This window comes from Lactuca saligna, chromosome 1 (assembly GCF_052625555.1).
Source record: "Lactuca saligna cultivar CGN05327 chromosome 1, ASM5262555v1, whole genome shotgun sequence".
NCBI classification, from domain to species: domain Eukaryota; kingdom Viridiplantae; phylum Streptophyta; class Magnoliopsida; order Asterales; family Asteraceae; genus Lactuca; species Lactuca saligna.
In genome coordinates, this window is record NC_136417.1 from 141,756,493 (window position 1) to 141,768,659 (window position 12,167).

The window sequence follows — 12,167 nt, forward strand, 5'->3', positions numbered from 1 at the left end:
TCACCGACACAATTTATATGGATAATCTTTTGAGAATAGTATGTTTATGATTAATATTAATATATTATAAGTTCTAATATATTAATATGGAATCATATTATTTAATTAGTATTGATCAAGAATTAATTTAGAATTAATTAAGTGATCAAAATGAACTAATTAAATATGGACTCTTGTATATATGGAATGGGCCAAGTTCATTTAGGTTGGGCTAAGCTTTCATGGATAGTCCATGGAGTGTTTAAACCATGGATCTTAAGAAATGAAAGGTCATGGGTATTAGGGTTTAACCCTAATCCTCCACACTATATAAAGATGTCCTTTGTTGGTGAAATGGGCACTAGTTTGGTACACTAAAAAGGGCTAGCCGATTTCACTAGAGAGAACCAAGTATCCATATTCTCTAAAGTATTCCAAGGTGTTTTGGTGATTTGTGATTCCATTTGAGGCTTCCACACTAATGGGACTAAGCTCTTAAATCTTGAAGACATCAAGCTACATCAAAAGGTATGTCATCTAACTAGTACTTTGTAGTATAAGAACTTTATAATATGCTAGTTAGGATTAAAGCCTTGGAAAGTTCTTATTTGCATGTATTATAGAGAAAACATAGATCCAAGGTTTATAGGGTTGCATGTACACCATAGGAGTGTTATAATGCTCAAAACCCAACAGTGGTATCAGAGCCTAGGCTTGTTTTCTTCTTATACTTGCAAAACTGCTTAAAAATATCGAAATTGTTGTTGTCTGATCATCAGACTCAGCGAGTCCATCAAGGGACTCGGCGAGTACATGCCTAAAAAGTGATCAAATCGATCCAACTCACCGAGTTGGTTCATGCACTCGACGAGTTGGACCCCCAGACAGCATATTTTCAAGGTTTTTGGCTAGAAATGGACTAGGAACATTACCCTAAGTTGTTTTGAACTTATAAACTTGTTTTTTGAAGAGGTAATGTTCATGCTAATCCAATTTCAAAGATAATTGTCAATAGATTGATGTTTTGAATTAGTTTAAGGTTTACACTAATTACATGAAAAAGTTTGATTTGAATTATCTTGTTCTTATGAGTTACTTAGATTAATAGAAAAGTTGAGTGAAATAGTTGTTTTCAATCCAAATTAATCTAAGAGTTGATTCTAAATGTGTTTTTGTAACTTGTCCTCAAGTTATATGAAAAGTCACATTTAAGTTTCATAAAACTCATAAAAGTTGGCAAAGGTTACAAAATGAAGAGTCTAGTTCTAATTAATTGGAGTTATGACTCCATAATTTGTCCTCAAGTTATGGAGGACCAAGTGTCTCTTCATTAAATAATAAATAAATAAAAGTGTAACCTTAATTAATTCCATAAGTTATAAAATAAAGAAAACTTAATTCTTTTATTAGTTTAAAGTCTTCCATAACTTGTCCTCAAGTTATGGAACTTGAAGAGTTTTTGGATTAAAACTACTTTAAACACATAAGTTATGGAATTAATTAGTTTTGAATAGTTTCAAAACTTTCCCTCAAGTTTTGGAATTTGTAAAGTTTTCTCTTATGAGTACTTTAATTCCAAGTTAGCTCTTAGAATTTTAAAAGTTAAAATTTAACCCTTATACTTTATAATATTATAAGTTAATAATATATATATATATATATATATATATATATATATATATATATATATATATAATATATATATATATATATATGTATGTATGTATGTATGTATAAGAGTAAAGTCAGTCTTACCGCAAGTACGCCTCATTCACGAAGCCGGTCTATAAGGTGGGTATAAGGTTGTTGCCTATAAAATGGCAACTTAATGGGTGTCCACTCTCACCCACCGCTTGCTTGACTGGTGGAGGGTCGTTAGCCGAACGGGTTTGACAGGACTATAATTCTCCCTTCATTAAAACTATTAATGATAAATACTAAGTAACTAAAGTCTCAATAATTCCCAATCTTAGTTACTTAGGAAAATGTGAATAAGGTGCTAATCCATGAAATTACACTTTACACTTTGTCTAAGTCGTTAGTGGAGCGTGTGTGGTTAACCGACACACTAACTTGGACTTAACAAGGTAGGTAAAGGGTGACTTAATATTTATCATAGTATCGATGGAGCATGTGTGGTTAACCGGCACATCGATTGAGGGGTAAAAACTTAAGGGTACCAAGTAATTTGCATGGTTACTTCACACCTTGTTTTGTGATCCTCGGCATCCCAGTCACAAAACCTGAAGGGCACACTCGAGATTGAAACATGCCACTGAACAGTTTAATGAATCTCAAAGATCTAGGAGTTTCAAATCCAATTAAAACCTAATAATACATTTCGTTTATCTTGGTGGAAATTGGTGAATCGTCATTCACCTACCTTCAAATATTTTATAGCTTGGATTACAGCATACCTCTTCTAAGTTATAAAATAGTTTGTTGGGTCCTAGCCTTAATATTTCATATTGGGTGTCATATTAAGGACTATAAATCAACTATCTTGAATATCTCCCATAACATGTCTGGTTTAGACATTTATGATCTTCCCAAATCTCTTGAAACAAGCTTTCCTAATGAAGATGATGTCCCATGGATATCATACTTCTTTCTCCTCCTCCAATTATTCTCCCCAACCCACAAGTTCATGGTTACTCAAGCCCTATTGGCAAGGCAAGGTCTAGGTGTGGTCACATCTTGGAGATATAGTCACATATTGACAAACCGGGAGAGTTGGGTGTCAAAGTCTTGAGAAAGTTGGTGGCTCAACTACTTTCTAAGTCACCTAGTGAGTTCTTTTGGAACACCTATAAAATAGACTATGACAAGACCCTTAATGATCTTATCTATTTGCTAAGATCAACTTCCTAAAACTTTATGGACATTGACAATGATGACATTGGATATCTAGTAAAGCTCTCTCTTCCCAGTGGAAAGGGATTGACCATAGTCAACTTGGTTGACCAAATGGTAAAGAGGAAGGCTAAGTCTGTGATAGTCCCATGTTCCATTATCAAAGTGTCCATATGTTAAATTGCCAAAGGAAGGGGCATTGGTTGCGAAGCTGCCAATTTACCTAAGGATGTTAAAGTCAATAAGTTTGACTCTACTTCAGGTAAAGTCCACTATCTAACTCTGCTAAGTTTCTATTCTGAGATTCTTGATACATGATGTGACTGGGTCACATGGTGATGTTTTACGAATCAAAGAAAAATGAAGAAACTTAAATAAATAATATGTTGAATCTGATCGCGTAGATGGATTTGTATCGCATAGTTTGAAGATTGGATTCTTGAGCTACTTCTTAGAAGTTATGAGATATTGCTTAGGAATAGATAACAACAAGTTTTCATATGGATTGTAAGGATAAGTTTTTCCGCAAAGTTTTAAAATAAAAGGAAAATTTTTGATTTTATTTATTTTAAAAAATATCCTTACAATGGCATTTGAGGAAAAATTGTTGCTTATATGATTCCATTAATACCAAGAGTGGAAATATGAAATTGATTCTTTCATTTGTGGTAATGTCTAAATTTACCAAATAAGGAAAGATTCTCATCACCCAAGTTTCAATTGGACTGGAACTTGGAATCATGCAAGTTGTATAACATGATGAATGAGAACTTTCAAGTATTGGAAAATTAAGAATAATTACTTGTTCACATGGATGTGTGAGTCAAGTAATGGACTAAGGGATCGAGTACACATTCTTGTGCACTAATTAAGTCCAACATAAAAGATTGATAAGATTATTCGTCATAGTTTACTAAAGCTCAGTAAATATGGTTATACTTACAAGCTTAAATGTAACTCTGAGACATTGGAAAAAGGTTCCAACATAAGGCAGAGCGAATAAGAAGAATCAAACTAGGCAGAAGGATAAAAGTTTCTCAAATCTGAAAAGATGGGAGAGTACTTTAGTATCAGTTCTGTGATCATCTTAATGATTAAGAAACCATTGCACAATTAGTTCTCTAAGGAAATCTTAGTGCATTCTTATGACTAAGAAGAGGAACTTGAATTGTTGAAATGGTTAAATCAAGAAGATGAGTCATACTTCGTTCCAATACAAGTCTTAGAGTCATACTCCAAGATTGTAATTTGAGTGACATGTCTTTAAGAAGGTTTAAAACACGTGTCAAATGTAAGAGTAAAAGTGTCCTACTCTTGTTTATTTGAAGTTGGTAAGTTGTGATGTTTTGGATAAAACAAAGACCAACTTAGGCCAACTATGTGAAGCATTTGTCTTGATAAAGAATCCGCACTATCCCTTGAATATTTGACAAGAGAGTCTTATATGTCAAGAGGACAGTGGGAGTCTTAAATGTCTTGAAAGTCTCAAGAACTATTCAAGAATAAAACCTGAGTTCTTCACTAGCACGCGACTTAAGGTTTATAGCCTATCGTGTTGACATATTCTGTGCCCATTCCAATCAAAGTTGGCTTTGCATATGAGTTCTTAGAGTTTTCAATTGGTTTCACAACAACTTGGAAGCAATGGTAGGCCCTTGAGCTGCAAGGTGGAAAAAAATTAAGATTGAGTTCAGTCTATATGAGTTTGGATTTGTCATTATCCTTGTCTTGTGACTATGGTTTTGACAATTCACATGGATAAGAACACATACACCATTAAATCTAAGTGTCATAAGGTTTCTCTACGATTCATGAAAATGATGGTGAGGAAACACTTTCACTATGTAGATTTTAGTTAGATAGCAATTGTGATATTTGCATTCTCAAAGTCATTAGTGGAGCGTGTGTGGTTTACCAGCACACTAACCTGGACTTGTGAGAAGTGGCAAAAAGGTCTAACCATTATGATTACGGCATCCCTATTCATAATTGTTTAGACACACAAGTGTGATATCTAAGGGAAGGTGTATGATTTTGATAAAGTTTTATCAAAGCAATCTAGTATCAGAAATCTGAACTTTGGTAAGAAAGTCAGTTGATTTCTGAGTACATGTCAAAGCTAGTGGGAGCATAAGTGTTATGCTAATAATCATCATGTTAGTGGGAGCATGATAATTATGATAAGTATTGCAAGTTAGCAATGTTAATTATAGAAAACAAAAGGTTTCAATTAGGAAAGAGTTGTTTCGCTATAATTAAGGGAGAGGAAATTATACTTCATCTCAAATCTATAAGCTTAGATCGTGAGGTTTTAATCATTTAGTCAAGGATATATATATATATATATATATATATATATATATATATATATATATATATATATATATATATATATATGAATTTCATGTTGGAATGGCTCAACATAAGGAAATTTTGTATATGAATCCATTATTTGCGATCTAAAATTCGATTATGATTACGACATCCCTTTTCATAATCTGAATTATGAGAACTTGGCAAATTGAAATGGAAATAGTATAGCAAAAGACTGGTGTAGTCTTTATGTGAGACATCATGAATCGTGTCCCATATGCTTCGAATATAGGATCGATTACATGTGCTATATTCATCCGTTCTAAAATTTTCCAAATGCCTGGGCATTAAGAAGGGAAAAGGTCTAGAATTGGATATGACTAAAAGGATTAAAATATTTTCGAGGATGATCTAAGGTTTACCAAAGATTGGGTGCTCAAGGACAGTTGGAAGTATAGTATTAATTCTGGAAGGACCATGTTGACATAATCTGTAAGCAGGCAACTCTTGTTCAGAAGTGATAGTCAAAATGAATCTGGAAATGTTTCAAAGTTAGAAATTATTCAATCTATGTGAGATTAGGAAACTTAATGCAAGAAGGATGTTTCCAAGGAGCCAATCTCCTTTGGAATACTCTGTAATGATTGGTGCCAAGTCTTTGTGAATTTGTGCATAATCACTACAAGAAGATCAATGCATATAAGTTTAGAATCTAACAGATTTCAGTAAATGGCATGAGTTTGGAATTCTTGCATTTGCAGTAAGGATTTGGGAATGCATACTTGGTGTGTGGCATGACTAGTGTTTAGAAAAACATAGTGTACATGCTTGGAGCATGGGAAAACTATTGTTTTAAATTCAAGAATAAAGTTGATAGCTGAAACAGTATAAAATGAATAATGTGTAATCATATGGTGATAAATAAAAGGTGTTTTATTTATGTTCATAGGTTTTGATACCATATTGGATTCAATTATTATTGTGTTTCACTTTGCATGTTTTGACTTCCCGAATAAACTAGGTTATTCTTCCGGAATGACTAAGTTATTCAAACCATCCACAATCGGTCATATGTTCGAAGTAGATATGAATTAAGACTGTCATGGGTTGGCTTGTAGAAGTCTAAGGTGTTGGACAAAGGGCTATAACACTCATGAGTGCTCATAAGTTCTGAGTATTGGATTCAACCCTCGCTCATTGGAATCACTTCATGGATTTTATCACGAGTGATCATGAGACGATAATATCTTATATTCTTCAAACCTAGAGATATGAGTTCTTACTATGAGTTGGTTGTACATTGATTGCACGAAAGCGCATTTGGTAACTCGGTGCTATAAAACGTGCCTTTCTGTATGATTCAACAAGTAGTAGAACAAGCCATATGAGTCGAAGTTTATCCATTCCTTTTACCTTCGGGATAAAAGCGATATCTATGGGCCCCTCGATGATTTGATGATGACAAATGGAAGTGCTCGGCCGGGCCAGGACTAATTTGATTTGTTCAATTAGCCAGTCGTCATAAATTGGAAATCGGGAAACAAAAAATGGACAGAGAGAATGATTATAATCCATGTCTCAGTCCATATGATATCTAGAATGGAGGAATATATGATCCCTTATCTAATGGACAAGTTCGTTGACAAGATTAGAGTTCGACAGCAGCTTTAAGAGCTATGATTGCCAGTTAGGTTTGAAGTCATACGCAATAATAGTTTTAGACTTATCCAAGTGGGAGACTGTTGGATTAATGTCTAAGTCCATAACTATATTTGATATGTACTTGATCCGACCCGGCATGGTCCATTTGGGTTGCACTTCACCGACACAATTTATATGGATAATCTTTTGAGAATAGTATGTTTATGATTAATATTAATATATTATAAGTTCTAATATATTAATATGGAATCATATTATTTAATTAGTATTGATCAAGAATTAATTTAGAATTAATTAAGTGATCAAAATGAACTAATTAAATATGGACTCTTGTATATATGGAATGGGCCAAGTTCATTTAGGTTGTGCTAAGCTTTCATGGATAGTCCATGGAGTGTTTAAACCATGGATCCTAAGAAATGAAAGGTCATGGGTATTAGGGTTTAACCCTAATCCTCCACACTATATAAAGATGTCATTGGTTGGTGAAATGGGCACTAGTGTGGTACACTAAAAAGGGCTAGCCGATTTCACTAGAGAGAACCAAGTATCCATATTCTCTAAAGTCTTCCAAGGTGTTTTGGTGATTTGTGACTTAAAGATTGAAGACATCAAGCTACATCAAAAGGTATGTCATCTAACTAGTACTTTGTAGTATAAGAACTTCGTAATATGCTAGTTAGGATTAAAGCCTTGGAAAGTTCTTATTTGCATGTATTATAGAGAAAACATAGATCCAAGGTTTATAGGGTTGCATGTACACCACAGGAGTGTTAGAATGCTCAAAATCCAACAGTTGAGACACCTACATACCATTGGCTGAGTTTTCTTACAATAATAGCCACCATTCGAGTATTGGTATGCCTCCTTTTGAGCTCCTGTATGGTAGGAGGTGTGAGACTCCCATTTGCTAGGGAGAAGTGGGGCAGAGGGTGATGGGTAACACAGAGATTGTGCTGAAGATAACCAAGCAGATTCTGCAAGTTAGGCAGAGGTTCCTGATGGCTCAAAGTTTCCAGAAGAGTTATGCAGATAAGCGACGTTCTGAGTTGGAATTTTAGGTCAGGGATTTCGTGCTTCTAAAGGTATCCCCATGGAAAGGGGTGATCCGATTTAGGAAGCGGGGCAAATTGGGCCGCCGATACATCATCCCCTTTCAGAGTGACCACCAGAGTGGGAAAGGTAGCATACTAGTTAGAGCTACCTGCGGAGTTAGGTCACATTCATAACACTTTCCACATATCTCAGTTGAGGAAGTGTATAGCCGATGAGACGGTAATGGTACCATTATAGTATATTCAGGTAGATGCGAGCCTGGATTATATCAAAAGACCATTCACGATTTTGGAACGGAAGGTAAAGGTTTTGAGTAAGAAGGAGGTGCCCTTGGTTCAAATCCAATGGCACCACCGAAGTGGGTCCGAGATGACTTGGGAGCCGGAGTTGGAGATGTGAGAGCAACATCCAGAGTTATTTGCGGAACATGACTTCGAAGGAGAAGTCGGATTCTAGTGGGGGAGAATTGTAATAGCCAGAATCCAGGTATATCTTGTGAACCCTAATCTTTGAGCAATTGTCCATTCTAGTCCTTATTAAAGAGAAGGTGATAGATGGGTACGCGGGGCATACTAGAATGTACGCTCAACGTACTCATGTGTGTGCTTGAACACGGGGCGTACAAGGGAGTACGTTGGGCGTACTAGGCCCAGAATGAAACCGTAGCTGCAAATGAGTTCCCTGTTTAAAGGACATTATGACCTCATTTTTGGCCACCATTTCAGTAGACCTGTCCATCCTGAACCCTAATCCTTGTTCTTGTAGCTAGAGAGTTCCCTTGAGAGCTTGTAGGTGTATTCTTGAGCATTTGAAGTAGAAAGGAAGCCTTCGAGAAGAAGGAGTGAGAGCTCAAGCACTTGGATCTGAGCTTAGCAGTGTGGAAAGCTTCAATTGGAGGTATAAAGCTTCAAGCTTTCGTACTCTTTTGTTTTGTGCAAATACATGGAGTATCTTAGGGTTTTGTCCCAAAAGTTGATGGCTTTTTGAGTTAATGAGCCCTAAGAGCCGAGATCTGTCCCTTGTTAGTGTATTTTGTGATATAGTGTCATAAAAATCCAATCTTGGCCATTAAGAACTAGCCATGCATGAGATATCAGCTTGAGAAGGAAAGAGGATGAAGGTTTTTGTGTGTTTGTAACGAAATTAACCATGCAAGGCTAAAAGTCTTCGACTTTATGGATTTATAGACATTAGGAAGTCCATATCTGTATTTTAAGCCAAAGTCTTAACTGATTAAGACCATAAATGAGAGGAGATTAAAACTGGGACTTACGTTGAGTGTAAATCCTAGTACGTGTGGCGTAGGGGTCAAGCAGCCCGATGATTGCGTAACGGTCGAGTACGCCCATCGTAGGGAGCTGGTACGCGTAGTGTACTTGCAATCGTTGACTTTCGTTGACTTTTAAGGTTTGGTCAACAAGTGGACTTTTAGACCCATGGAGGGGTAAAATGGTCTTTTACCCTTCTGTAAGTACTTAAGAAGGATTCGCCTGGCCTTGTGAGTGTTGTGATTAAATAGGGATATCTATTGTGTATGTTAAGCGGAGGCTAGACTGGTGATACGCGTTCGAGACTATCCGATTGTTAACATGCAAGTCTTCTCAATATACATTACCTAGAGTGGTATTCATGTGTGATCAGAAGATCTTGTGTGCTTACTTGATTTTTGTATTGTTTGAGTGTTATATACTATATTATGACCGGATCGGAGGGTCCAACGAGCCATAGGACCGAAGGGCCCCACGGAGACACATGGGACCAGAGGGTCTATAGTGTTATAGCCTCGAGTGGCTAATATGTATATCGTATGTGGTATTTTGGGGAACTCACTAAGCTTTATGCTTACCGTGTTATGTGTTATGTGTTTCTGGTAGTTCTGAGGATCGCGGGAAGGCCCCGACTTGATTGTACACACACTCGCTTGGGAGATATATATTGGAGGATCCTGGTTTTTGTTGTTAAATAACTTTTGATGATAAATTGTATTAATGTTGATACTTGAGATTTTAGGGAAATATGACATGTGACTTTTATATGCAAAAATGAAAAAATTTGTTTTAAAATTTTGGGTGTTAAAATTGGGGATCTTCTTCTTCATATTGTATCTCATACCACCTGCATCCATCAATGCAAATGAGGGGGTGTTTGGATAGGGAAAAAATAGGCTGCATATTGCTTTTTGCTTAATCCCACCGCAATAATCAAATTTAAGTGTTTGGATAGGAGTCTCTAAAAATCAGTTTATTGCGGTAGGAATAAGCAAAATAAGCTGATTTTAATAAGCAGGGGGGGAATGCTTATTGCTTATTTCTTAATGCTTATTGGTCATTTTACTCATATAAGATGTTTTATTTTGCGAAACACTTAAATGCTTATTTCTTATTGCTTATTCCCACCGCAATAAGCTAATCCAAACACATTTTTAAAAAAAATGCTTATTCTCACCACAATAAGCAAATAAACAATAAGCTAATAAGCTAAAAACTATTTATCCAAACACCCCTGAGATACCTCAATAGCACACGAAATCTAGCTCTACCCATATCAATTCAAACTCGTGCTTTTGGATTCTTACTGCACCGAGCTTGTTGAAAAAGTCCTTCTTCTACACACCCTGAAGGAAGCAGTTTCTCGTCATAACATCACCATTCCGAAGCAGCTTTGGAGAGACATTTAGATCCCAAGTTCAAGAGGTTCTTACTTAAAGCTAGGAATCTCAAATTTCTACAAAATTTGTTACTCTTTTATATCATTCCATCTTGGGTTGGGTCGAAGGAGTGGCCGAAGGAGGATTCAGCATCAGCAGAGTATGAAAAAATATGTGTTGAGGAAACTGAGAATCAATTATTGTTAATTCGAGAAAACTCCGGTGAAAAAATAGTGGTTGGTTCAACTAAAGTAATCAGTCCTGATGAAGTAGTCAGACCAGATGGGTTAATTCACAGGATTTAGAGATTCTTAGTGCCTAGATTAGTATAAGAAGAGTTTAACCAGAGAAAAAGCTTGAGTTCAATTTCAACTGTTTTACTCGAAGAAGCTCCAATGGTGGACCCGAGAACCCATAGAAGCAAATAATTTACATCCATTTGATCCATGAGTATCAAACGGAAGAGAGTATAAGGTTCAGTCTGATACATTGCAACTGCTACATAAGGTGCTGGCGAAGGAGGGTGATGCAACGGTGAGGAAGACCACAATCATGAGGAAGATGATGACTAGAGTACAATCTCATATGAATTAAGTGAGTTTTTGTTTTTGGAAAAGGAATTAAATGAATTAAATATGTGATTTGTAAAGGAAGGTCAATATTGTCCATTTTGTTGTTATTTTAGTTTTAATGATTTTAATAAGGGCATATAGGAAATTTTGCCTTTAAAATATAGGAGATTATACTTAGCTTAATTTCATATGAATATTACATTCTACCACTGCTGGTACATGGGAAGGTTTTGCTGATGGATTTTAGATGTCTTTAGCTCAAGAATAAAAGAATTCAAATAAAGCTGCCTGGTTCAAGTCAAGTGGGATTTGCACACGTGATAATACCAAGTCTTAAGTTATTTCTGCTTATCTAGTTTTTTCCTGTTTACTAGCTATAGTTTGTTATCTCTTTGTAAGTTCTAGTATTTAAAGCCACTTTGGCTTAGTTTAATGACATCGAAATTCAGTGATTACCAGTGAATAAACTCTTTCATCTGGTATCAGAGCGAAATTCAGATCACTAAAAGGAGAGAAGCGAGATGAATGATGATAAGTTGAAGGTTCCTGGCTTCGATGATCATTATGAACATTAGAGTGAGATGATGGTGAACTTACTGCGTGCAAAACAGGTTTGGAACCTAATCGATCTAGGCATTAGAGAGCTAGTGGTGGGTGTTGCGCAGAGTGAGGCAGAGAAGAAGAAATTAGAAGAACTAAGAATGAATAACTTGCAGGTTAAACATTACTTGTACCAAGCAATTGACCGTGTCACGTTTGAGCAGATCCTCGACCGAAGAACATCCAAGGTTGTCTGGGAATCAATGAAGAAAAGGTTTGCAGGGAATGATCATGTGAAGAAATCCATGCTGCAGAAGCTCCGTAGAGATTTTGAAGTCTTAAAGATGAAGACAAATGAAACCATACCTAAATACTTTGGTAGGGTTTTAACAATCTCTAATAAAATGAGAAGAATTGGAGAAGAAATGACCGATGTCAAGATTGTAGAGAAAATCCTTCGAACCCTAACTGAAAAATACATGTTCGTGGTGGTGTCTATTGAAGAATCAAAGCACATTGAACATATGTCTATAGAAGAATTGTAG